The 12,389-nt window shown below is 35.4% G+C and overlaps 1 long non-coding RNA gene across 1 annotated transcript in view; it reads left to right on the forward strand.

Annotated features, from left to right (window-relative positions):
- The first annotated feature begins 802 nt into the window (after window positions 1-802).
- LOC125093314 (uncharacterized) overlaps window positions 803-12,389 on the forward strand; it is a 46,413-nt gene continuing 34,826 nt past the window's right edge. The window contains exon 1 of the long non-coding RNA XR_007125204.1: window positions 803-933. This is a non-coding gene — a long non-coding RNA (uncharacterized LOC125093314). The remainder of the gene's footprint in view (window positions 934-12,389) is intronic.

Below are 12,389 nucleotides of genomic sequence, written 5' to 3' on the forward strand. Positions count from 1 at the left end.
AAATTATGGAAATCTGATCTATATAATTCTCAATAGCGATGTAAATATGTCAAAAATAGACATCCTTGATAGAGACAGTGTTGCTATTTATACTGCTTTTTATCAAAATGATATTTGAGATGTCCTAAATGATACACTGAAGTATTACCTTTTACATGTAGTTAACAATAAAGTCTTTCACTTTTAAAATGTTTCTGAAACAAACGTGACCAGTATAAAAATCCTTAAATAGTGCCTAAACACTAGCTGTTACAGAAACTTGAGAAGCAGTTTCTCACATGAATGGTGTGCATCCCATGAGAACAGAATAAGGTGCTAGTAGAGTCATCAAAATATAAGAAATGCACATTCTGGATGCCTGTTCGTTCTGCAGAAGGTGATAGCAATCCTTGTTCTTGGGTTCAGACTCTGAGCCTGAAGATTCTTACAAGCAAAATGCCTTCTTGAGCCCATTCAGATCCAAATTTTTAAAAGGGCTCTAATTCTAGTCAGTGTCTCAGCACTCCTACAACCTGTCATCAGAGGACAGCATAATCATCATCATCATCATCATCATAGGCTCCCTGTTAACTAAAGCAGGTAAGTTTCACAAGGTTGGGAGAGAAGAGATAAAGTGTTGTTCGTAAACATAAAGGATGTTTATGAAGGAAAGGACCTGCAATGTTTCTGTGCTACATCTTTTAAAAAAGGCAAGAACACAGCATATGCTAGGCAAGCTGCCCAGTACATTCTGCGCTGTGCATAAACACCAGGCTTGGCTGTGCGGCAAAGTGCTATGACTTAGAGACACGGCGGATGAGCCCAGCTCTAGAGAGCTGGCTCAGGGTAGTGATGTTGGCACACATCGCAGGAGGAAGGCTGGATGCAGCAACAGAGAACCGTGTTTAATATAACACCTTGCATCCGATGCTGAGTTTATGGGCTGGCCGCAGAGTAAGTGGTTTTTGCTTCTCTATCTAGTCAAGTATCAGGTACTGGTGTATGAAATGTAAGATTTTCAGATGAACCAGTTCATATTGCTTCAGTGTGTGCTCCACTCTGTTTTCTTTAGACTATCTGATGAATTGTGTCATTGCAAATCATTTAGCTTGAATTGACATTAATATATTATCCAAGTATCCAGAATTCTTCTTCTTCTTCTTCTTCTTGATCTGTTTGTATTAGATAGTTGATAAGGTACTAGATTTATCTACCTATTTATTTTTAATTTTTTACTTTTGAAAATTACAGTCTGCACCATTTTTAAGTATATAGTTTAGAAGCGTTAACTCTATTCAATCGTTATGCAGCATGTCACTAGAAATTTTCATCTTACGAAACTGAAACTCAATACCTGTTGAACATCTCCTCATTTCTGCCCCCACCTCACCCCTGGCCCCAGCCCCTGGCAACCACCATTCTACTTTCTGCTTCTATAAGTTTGACATGTACTGGAACCATACAATATTTTTCTTTTTATGACTGGCTTATTTCAATTAGCATACTGTTGAGTTTTGTCCATATTGTAGCATATGGCTGGCTTCCTTTTTTTTTTTTTTTATAAGGATGTGTCATTTTACATTGTATGTATGGACTGCATTCTCTTTATTCACTCATCCATGGACATTTGGGTTACTTCTACCTTTTGGCAATCGTGAGTCCAATTGGAATAAGCATGGTTGTGCAAATAGCTGTTCAAGGTACTGTTTTCAATTATTCCAGTTATTTCCTCAGAAGTAGGATTGCTAGATCGTATAGTGATTGTACTTTTTAAAAATATTTTATTTATTTATTTGACACAGATAGAGAGAGAGATCACAAGTGGGCAGAGAGGCAGGCAGGGGTTGGGGGGGGGGACGGGAAGCAGGCTCCCTGCCAAGCAGAGAGCCTGATGCCCCCAGGGCTCAATCACAGGACTCTGAGATTATGACCCGAGCCAAAGGCAGAGGCTTAACCCACTAAGCCATCCAGGTGCCCCAGTGATTGCATTTTTAATTTTTTGAGGAACTTCCCTATTGTTTTCCTTAGCAGCTGCCCCATTTTACAGTCCCACCGGAAGTGAACAAGTATTCCAGTTTCTCCACATCCTCACCAATACTTGCTATTTTCTACCTTTTTTCTGTTTGGTTGGTTTTGGTTTTTCTTTTTTACATTGGCTTCCTAATGATTCTGAGATGATATCACATTGTGGTTTTTATTTGTATTTTTCTAAAGATTGCTTCATTGAACATCTTTTCATATGCTTGATTGTCATTTGATTGTCTGCTTTGAAGAAATATCTATTCAAGTCTTGCTTATTTTTAAATTGGATTATGTGTTCTTGTTGTCAAGTAGTAGGAGTTATTTACACAGCCCAGATATTCACTCCTAGTTAGTACATGATTCGTAAGTATTTGCTCCCATTCTGTAGATTGCCTTGTCACTTTATTATTTTTGTGCAAAGGAGATTTTGAGTTTGGTGTCCCATTTGTCTATTTTTGCTTTTGTTGCCTATATTTTGACATCATATACCAGAAATCATTGCCAAATCCAACATCAGAAAGTCTTTTCCCTATGTTTTCTTCTAGGAGTTTTATAGTTTTCAGTCTTATGTTTAGTTCAAAGACCAATTTTTAGTTAATTTTTGTGCATAGTGTAAGGCAAGGGTCCAAATTAATAATATTTCATATGGATATCGATTTTTCCCAGCACCATTTGTTGAAGAGACTGTCCCTTCCCCAATGACTGGTCTCACATCTTTGTCAAAGACCACTTGACTTTACATGCAAGGGTTTATTTCCAGGCTCTCTCCTCTGTTCTGTTGGTCTATGTGTCTGTCTTTATCCTAGTACTACATGCGTTCATTATCATATTTTTGGAATATGTATTGAAATCAGACAGTGTGAAGCCTCCAACTCCAATCAGATTTTGATGGGGACTGCACTGGATGTATAAGTTGCTTTGGGTAGTACAGACATTTTAACAATATTGTATCTTCTCATCCATGAGGATATCCAACAGATCCACAATTCTTAACATTTTCTGAAACTGTTGTAAATTGGGTTACAACAGTGACTCTTCAAATATTCCTAGAACCATTCTCTAATTTTACATAATTTGAGAGTGCTTAAATAGAACCAAAATTATATTTGGCTAAGTAAAGGAATCTTTGGAAATCAGTCCAGTTCTCTATAAAATATGAGTCCATTTTACCTAATTTCAGTTTTAAAAGGCTTTCCTCCATAACAATTAAATCAGTATGAAAAGATCCCTATAACACATACATAACACATGCATAATACATAACCCTACAACTTTCTGTCTCCATCTTTCTCTGTCTCTCTCTCTCATATATATATGATATATATCTCATATATGATATATGATATGATATATATGATATGTATATACATACACATATATAACTATATAATATATAAATTTATAAATATATATATTAGATATATATTGAAATATATATAATATATATTTCTTTTTTAAGATTTATTTATTTATTTGAGAGAGATAAAAAGAGCATGAATTGAGGGAGGGCAGAGGGAGAAAATCTTTGAGCAGACTCCCCACTGAGTGGGGAGCCTGATGAGGGGTTCAATCCCACAACCCTGAAATCATGATCTGAGCTGAAACCAAGAGTCAGACACTTAAATCTACTGAGCCGTTCAGGCACTCCCCATATTTATTTCTATATATGTATATACATTATATAATATATTTAATATATATGAAACATGTGAAATTTACTTATTTAGAGAGAATGAGAGTGGGGTAAGGTTGGGGCAGAGGGAGAGGGAGAAAGAGAATCTTAAGCAGATTCCATACCCAGCACAGAAGTCAGTGCAGGGCTGGATCTCACAACCCTGAGATCATGACCTGAGCTGAAATCATGAGTTAGACACTTAACTGACTGAGACACCCAGGTGCCCTGAAAAAGTATGACTTAAACAAACAAACAAACAAGCAAACAAACAAACAAAAAAAGATAATTGAGCTCTAAAGTGAGATAAGGAAATTTATAACATCCACAATCAAAATAGATACTCAGAAGAAACAAGGTTGTCAGTGGGGGCTAAAATAGAAAAAAAAAAAAAATCATGACTTTAAAAAATAAGTATTGGCCTTAAAGACCAATTTTAATGACCACGCAAAATTAAATAATTACTAAATGTCAACACTGTGAAGTGACAGAGGGATAGCAGTCTGACAGGGGCGTGGATGGACAAAGAATCATCAAGAAGCCATCTGCACTTTAAACTTGTCCTACGAGTTGTATGGGGTCTTAAATAATGCTACTTTGTTTATTAGGGCTGTGGTAATACAAAATACAATCTTAGTGGCTTAAAACAACCAAAATTTATTCTCACACCGTTCTGAAAACCAAAAATCCCAAACAAGATGTTGGCTCCTGCTGCAGGTTCTGAGGGGGAATCTATTCCACACCTTTCTTGTAGCTGCTGGTGGATGCTTGACAACTCTTGTCTAATAGACATACCACTCCAATCAGTCTCCATCCTTACAGTAAATTCTGTGTCTGGAATCTGTCTTTCACAGCACATGGGTCATTGGATTTATGACCCATCCTAAATTCAAGATGATGTCCTCTGAGATTCTTAATTACACCTGCAAAGACACTATTTCCAAATAAGGACACATTCACAGGTACCAGAGATCAGGACTTGGAAGTATCTTTTTGAGGTCACTAAATAAACTTTTACCAACATCATGGCAGAACACGAACCCAAAAGCATTTCATGAAACTGGTCTTTTGTATTTGAATGTATTTTTATTCTAGCTTTAAGCAAGGACATTTTTCCTAAACCGTAAGAGTAGTATATCTTTACTCATTATTTACTTTGTGGCTATTTATAGATTCATAGTCCAGTGAGTCCAGTGTTTTATTCCACAGCCTCTGAGTTTTCATAAATTTAACATCCTATTATTTTAAAGAATGGACTCATACACAAGTTGTCTAATCTTACTCCACAAGTTATAGCAAATTTGTTGTAAAGGAATGAAGAAAAAAATAAAATTATGACTTTGACTTTCAGTGAATATTATTTAAAACTCTAATCATCAGAATTCTCTCAGAAAATTGAAGACAACACTTCTCAAGTATGCATGCTGCAGATAACATTTTGATTATCATGTTAACCAACACTGATTCTGATTAAGAAATGCTTCTGATTAAGAAAGTTGTTTGCATAAACTTTCAGACAATGGTCTTTAGCTCATGGAAATTACTAATGTAATCACATATTCCCCATCAAGGTAGAGCTGGCTTGATATAGGTGATATGGCCTACTAAATGGGTGTTACACAAGGTGACACACTGAAAGGTTGATATTCAGATGAACAGGATACACTGTGTTTCTAAAAAATGCTTATTGCTTTGGAAAGCGAATTTTTATTGTCACTACTGGCAACATATTAAAATTTAAAGCTTTCTTTTTCCCTCCAGAATCTCAACTTCTGTTAGCATCTTGACATTGTTAATTTATTACAGAAGAAGTGAAAATAAAAACAGATTGATACTGTTTTATATAGTATATTGATCATTTTAAATTTCAGTAGGTAGTTTGAAAGTGCTTCCACCTACTTTAGCCAAGAAAAAAGTCAGCATACATTAAGTGACTTTCAAAGAAACAAAGTAATATTCAGGGTAGTTCTGTCACATACCTAAGTCATACAGGGTATGTTCAGAGGTTTTGGTTTAATTGCTTTAATAAAAATATATAGGTCTGCAATGAAATAATTGCCCCATTTCTCAAACTTTTATATTCTATCAGGTATATTCATATGTGTAATGACAAAAGGTGATTAAAAGTCTAGAATTTATTCTTCAAGAGTCAATTGGAAGGAACACATTTTTAAAAAATAAATATTTTTATTCATTATTCAGATAGAATAACAGTTTTGAGCATGGCCTCAAGTATATCGCTTTTCTTTATATAATCATTAATGGGATAAAGAAAAGATTTTCTCTGTAGAAGAATATTGAAAGTTAGGCTATATTACATCAGCACAATGCTTTTCTCTAAAATATGTGGTCTTGGTTATCCTGAAAAATATTTACTCGTAATGAATGTACCAACTAGATGAACTGCTGACCTGTTCTACTGTGAAAATTCCACAACACCTCTGTTTTATTATTAATTTTATTATTTTCATTCCATTTATTTTCTATTATATTTCATTCCTCTAAGTGGGTACTCAGTTTTCACAACCTCTGCTAACAAAATAAAGGTGAGTAGGTTGAAATACAAGCAGAGATTTGTGCTACACAAAGTTGGTTTCTATAATAATGATGTTTTCTCCCCCATCAGAATTAACAATTGCCCTATTAAATAGAACCTGATACTTTCACTGTGTAGAAAAATGCTCATGGGCAAAAAGTCAACAAAATGTGGTAGTTCAGTGAGTTTCTTAAATCTAAGAAACTCTAGTTAATTTATCTTTGTAGGACACCAGAGCAGTTTTACATTGCCTGGCACATGATAGATGACCCACTGATGTTTCCAAGTTTATGAGAGCTGTATTTTGAAAAATATAGTTCCCCTTTCTATACTTGTAACCACAAAAATAAAATTAATAATTGATTAATATGATTAATTTTTTACTGGAGTCAAACAACAGTTCCCTGCATTCAATGAAATAATAATTCACCGAAAAAAACAAATCTTAAAATTCATGCAACACACCACTTCACTATCTTTGTCCTGACGTTGAATTAAAATTGTTTTTATTAGTGATTCTAATTAATCTTCTAAAAACTGCACATGAACATCATTCTACTCTAATCTCTGCAGACTATGAAAATACACTGAAAGGTAAAGAGATACTAGACTCGAGCTGCATTTATTCCCCCAAATAAGTGATTATATATTTAAAATCAGCTAAGGAAATAAAATAAAAGATGCATCCTAAAACACGGGAGTTCTCCTGTGAAGTTGAATTTTAGTGATATAAAAGCTAATGAGATTTGCAATGACTCCCCTGTCATTTTAGCCATGCTTCAGTGACATGGAAATATTAAAGTGGAAAACATTAGGGTATAATTAGGAAACATTTTCATTTCAAGAGGGCCACTAAAAATAAAGAGGAATATTATTAATAGTGTAATGATATATAGAATACATTTCATTTATGTGATACAATTTGATTATACCTATTACTTTGGCATATATTACTTTGGATAGTGGAGGCATTTATGATTATCAGTGAAAATTTACAAAGTAAAAACAAAATTAGTTAGATTGAGAATAATAAAATCTGAGAATAAAGAGTTTTCTATTAAATACAAATTCACTATGGAGTTCTCTAGGTTTTGTTTTGTTTTTCTTAAGATTGTATTTATTTGACAGAGAGAGAGAGACAACAAGAGGGAATACAAGCAGGGGGAGTGCGAGAGGGAGAAGTAGGCTTTCCGCCTGAGCAGGGAGCCTGATGTGGAACTCAATCCCAGCACCCCAGGATCATGAACTGAGCAGATGCTTCACAACTTGGTCACCCAGGTGCCCCTCTAGGTTGGTTTTAATTTATCTTAGTTTTAAAGTAAACACAATGACCTTAATATATTATTAATATACTTAGTGAAGAGAATAGAGAAATCTTAGCAAATTTAATAAAAGAGTAAAACTAACTCTACGTGTTTTATTCTTTCTTAACATGTCAAAAGTTGGAGGTAGAATATTGTGTTTGTAGCACTTTAACATATACTCTTAGTATTTAGAAATTGAATATATTTTAATCTAGAAAACTCCAGCAATTAAATGTGTGCTTCCTAAACTCTGACAACAATACAGAACAATTGATTAAATAAATTTATTTCGTCAAGAACCCTTCAGTCAAATGTATTTTTATATCATGTAGACAAATCAAATTATAAATTCATGCTTTAATTTTATAAAACAAAGCATTTTTATGAATTTTCTAAAAGTAACTGAAACTTTTAAATTGCTGTTTTACAGTTAAGTTTAGGTTCATAGTAGATGTTCTTCATAGCTGCCATTTGCTGAGTCAGGAATTCCTAAATTTAAAACTAAAAAGAGGGACTGGCGTAGGGGTTTAGCATATACCCTAAGACTCTCTTTTGTACATTTTCGTAATTTTCAAAAAGAAAAAGGAATTCAATAAGAAGCTTTCGTCTGCATGGTACTTTATATAAGAAGAGCTAAAATAAAAAAGAAATATGATTATAAATGGATATTTCACAACTAAGCAATCAATTCATTTAAACCTAATTTATCTATACTTATATTAAACCAAAAGTAGATATACATCAGGTCATACAAGAAAGTTTCTGTTTCTCTCTCTCTTTTTTTTTTAAGACTTTATTTATTTATTTGACACAGAGAGAGAGAGAGATCACGAGTAGGCAGAGAGTCAGGCAGAGAGAGAGAGGGGTAAGCAGGCACCCTGCTGAGCAGAGAACCCAATGCAGGGCTGGATCCCAGGACCCTGAGATCATGTCCTGGACAGAAGGCAGAGGCTTAACCCACTGAGCCACCCAGGTGCACCTATGTTCTCTTTCTTATAGGCCCTAAAAAGACAATATATTCTGAGGGCTCAGTCTCTGGAGAACACATGCATCCTATTTGTTTCTTTAAACTTACCATAGTCATCTGTTTCTTCCCTTTCCTCCTATGTACCTAAAACTAATGTCCCCGCTCCCAAAGCACATATTCTCCTCTCAGTCCACTCGCTATTTCCAAATACCAGAGTTGGTCAAAGATTTGGGGGTAACATAGGAGAGCTGTAGCAGTGAAAACCAGATCCATTCTCATTTCTTATATACAGTGCACACTTATTATCTCCAAGACAACTGTTGCTTCCTATAGGGAATGTTTTGTACTATATAGCCCCTCCATCTAAAATTATTTTCCTATTGTTGCCTAGAGAAATTACCAATTCTTTAAAACTCACCTCCAATGTCTCCTTTCCCAGGAAGTGTCTCTTCACTTCTCTATGCACACTAAGTGGCCCCTCTCTTAAATCCCACTCTGGGAAGCCCCAGCAGGCCTCTGGGAAAGGCTTACCACCCAGAATGTGGGAAGCCAACAGCAAGGACTTTGTCACTAGAATGTTACCTTACTCTCTTTAAATGCTTAATAAAATTATGAACAAATAAACATGCCATAATAGAGTTAAATATTTAAATAAACACCCTCAAAATAAGTATTTTATTGTTCTAGTGATAACAAAGAAGGAAAAAGTATGGGTGTTATAAAAGTTTTATATGTTGTGATACACTGCTTGAGTAACATGGATAAATGTAAGAAAAATATTATTGATAGGTAAATAATATACTATCCTGGGACACTTATTAATGGGGATAAATTTTAATAGTATTTTGATTATAATTGGTAGTTGTCCTCATATAGTGAATTCTGTTTTGAAAAAAAACCTCTCCCACCACCCAGCTACTCAGGATCTGAATTTCTATATGGAAATGTGAATTATACTGGTATAAAAAATTCACCGGGATCTGGAAATCAAAGCAATCCTAGGTAATATCTCTTGTGGAAACCATCACTGGGCATATTTTTGTCAGCAGTGTCAAAGAATAACTCAAAGATGTTATGTTAGAGCACAGCTGAATATTCTCACATACCAAAGACATCAATCATATACAGCTTGTAAACATAGGGAAATGTAATATTTATAAGGGCAAAATTGAGTCCGTGGAAAAGGGAGTCTTACATTTTGTTTCTGGGTGAACTTTTGGCAGAAATCTGTCAAGAAAGACAATTTGTTCTTCACCTGACCAACAGATTAACAGGGAAAGTGGCTTTAATTCTTTGTGGTTTTCATAATATAATGCATGGTTTCAAATTGGAGAAATTTGAATTTCAAATTGGAGAAATTCAATGTTTCTAGCTCTCTGTGAGGACAACTAGGCTAGTGTCTTCATGTTAGTACCCCCACCCTAGTTTGCCCATGCCTGCCCCTCCCTCGTCCTGCATTCTCAGTAGGGATGTTCCTCTCACACCACTTAGAAGCACAGGTGCAAATATCCTGATGATAGCACTTACTGATATTTACCCATCGTTTCCCTCTTAATGAAAATCCCATCATAAATTCCTCTACTTCATCATCAAAACTGTAATCCCAGAGGCCCCTGGGTAGCTTAGTCAGTTAAACAGTCTGAGTCTTGATTTTAGCTCAGGTCATGATCTCAGGGTTGTGAGATCAAGCCCCACATGGTGCTAAGAACTCAGCAGGGAGTCTGCTTGGGATTCCTCCTCTCCCTCTTTCTCTGCCCCTCCCCCAATAAATAAATAAATCTTAAAATACAAACAAATAGAACCCTGTAATCCCAATATTCATCACTAATATGTCTATAAAATGTATGACAGCAATTTCCAGCAGATCTTTCTGTCTCATTAGCTTCTAATTTGAATACAAAATTAGCCCCACCTAGTGTTCTTAAAATATCCTTTTTATTACTTAATCCCCCTGCATAAATTTTTAGTGTTTCACATTTTGGTAATTTAAATTCCCAACAATTCTAACTTTTATCTAAGTCCCAAATGTGATTAATCTAAATTTCAGCTAATTTTTGTTGCTTTTCTGTAGTTTCCCCACACTCCACTACATTTCTCAGTGTGTGTGTGCACACATCTCATGATGTGTACATTATTCTCTGAGCCTTAGCTTATGCTGTTCACCAGACAAGTGAAGTCTCTTGATCACTCAGACAGACTAGTTAAATCACACTCCTTTGGCTTTTTACAGAACTCATTTTATATACAACTAATTTGACATTTACAATTTACTTCCTGGTACAACTGATTTTCTCTTTAAGTATGTAAGATTTATCTTAAATTGGATTTTAAATAGATCAAAGAGAGAAAGTCTTAGAAGTTTAACCCACAGTAAATACATCATAGGTTTTGTACAAATCATTACCAGTAATATATTTTTGCATGAAAACCTTCTTTATTTCATATCTCTAAACTTTTTTCCTTTTATCAAAGTTTATGTCCCTAGAAACCACAGATTTCTGAAAAAATGTTCCCCATGAGAAATGCTCATATTAGGGATTAAACTGAACATCAAGTTTCAAGTTTCTGAGAAATACTAAAGGCAACATTTGAACATGAGAGCCCAGAATAATAGTTTACATGTATGGTCATCAAAGCACATGTTTCTCTTGTATATAATAATTATCTTGTGCTTCTTGTTGCATATAGATTATAAAAATTACATCAATTCTCTGCTCATCCAGCTTTTATGCTGTTTACAATGTCACTCCACCTGAATCAGGGCTGACCCTGTGAGTGGATTTGGCCTCCAGAAAGCAGTGGAAGTGACAGTATACCAATTTGTAGTCCAGGCCTCACCAGGCATTGCCACTGTCATATGAACAAGCCTGGCCAAGAGGCTGGGAGACCATGGGAAGCTAAGCCATGTCATCCCAACCGGGCTTTCCCAAACCAACCAAACCCACAAAGAGCCAGCTGAGTTGAGACCAGCAAAATCACACAGATTAGCAGAACTGTGGAGTAAAATCTCTTCCAGAGCAGAACTGATTCCTAAGAAAGGAGCACATAGCACCTGCAGATAGTGGGGTCTGGCAACATTTGCCCAGCGACATTACAGAATTGAGAGGAATTAGTGACTGCTGAGTGCTTGTTCCCATCCCCTTTCAAATATGACACCTCACCTAAATTCTAAGGCACAATGTCAGAATAATCCATTATTAGTGATTGTTCTTTGTCATATAATCATTCTAAAATAATTTGCTCACTACTTCCTAGTCAGATATCCTGTGCCCAATTCCTCTGTCACTTGAAAAGCTTTCTGATATTTATTTCTTTGCCTTTTATTTTTCCAAGTAATAAAATTTCTATTTATTCAATTATCCTTGATAAGATTTGATTTCCTAGATACCTATCTTTGGGACATAATATATCTTCCACTTTCTTTTAAAATGTGGTGCCCTGGGACTCCTGGGTGGCTCAGTTGGTTAAGCGGCTGTCTTCAGCTCAGGTCATGATCCCAGCATCCTGGGATCGAGTCCCGCATTGGGGTCCTTGCTCAGCAGGGAGCCTGTTTCTCCCTCTGCCTCTGCCTGCCATTCTGTCTACCTGTGCTCACTCTCTTTCTCTCTGACAAATAAACAAAATCTTTAAAAAAATAAAATAAAATGTGGTGCCCAGAACAAAATGTCACCCCAGATATGTCCTGACAAGAGTATGGAATTCAGAACTATTTATTTCCTTTTTTTCTGGTCATAAAATACTGATGGCTTATTGGACTTTTTTCCCCCCACATGGTCTATAATTACATCAACTTCCTCCCTGATAATTATCCATAGTTTATCTTCAAATGGACTAGAATAGCAGTTTCTAGTTGTCCATATATAGTCCCATTATTTTATTATGGACTGGGTAATAGACTGAGCAGATCTT

The sequence above is a fragment of the Lutra lutra genome, chromosome 2, assembly GCF_902655055.1.
Source record: "Lutra lutra chromosome 2, mLutLut1.2, whole genome shotgun sequence".
NCBI classification, from domain to species: Eukaryota; Metazoa; Chordata; class Mammalia; order Carnivora; family Mustelidae; genus Lutra; species Lutra lutra.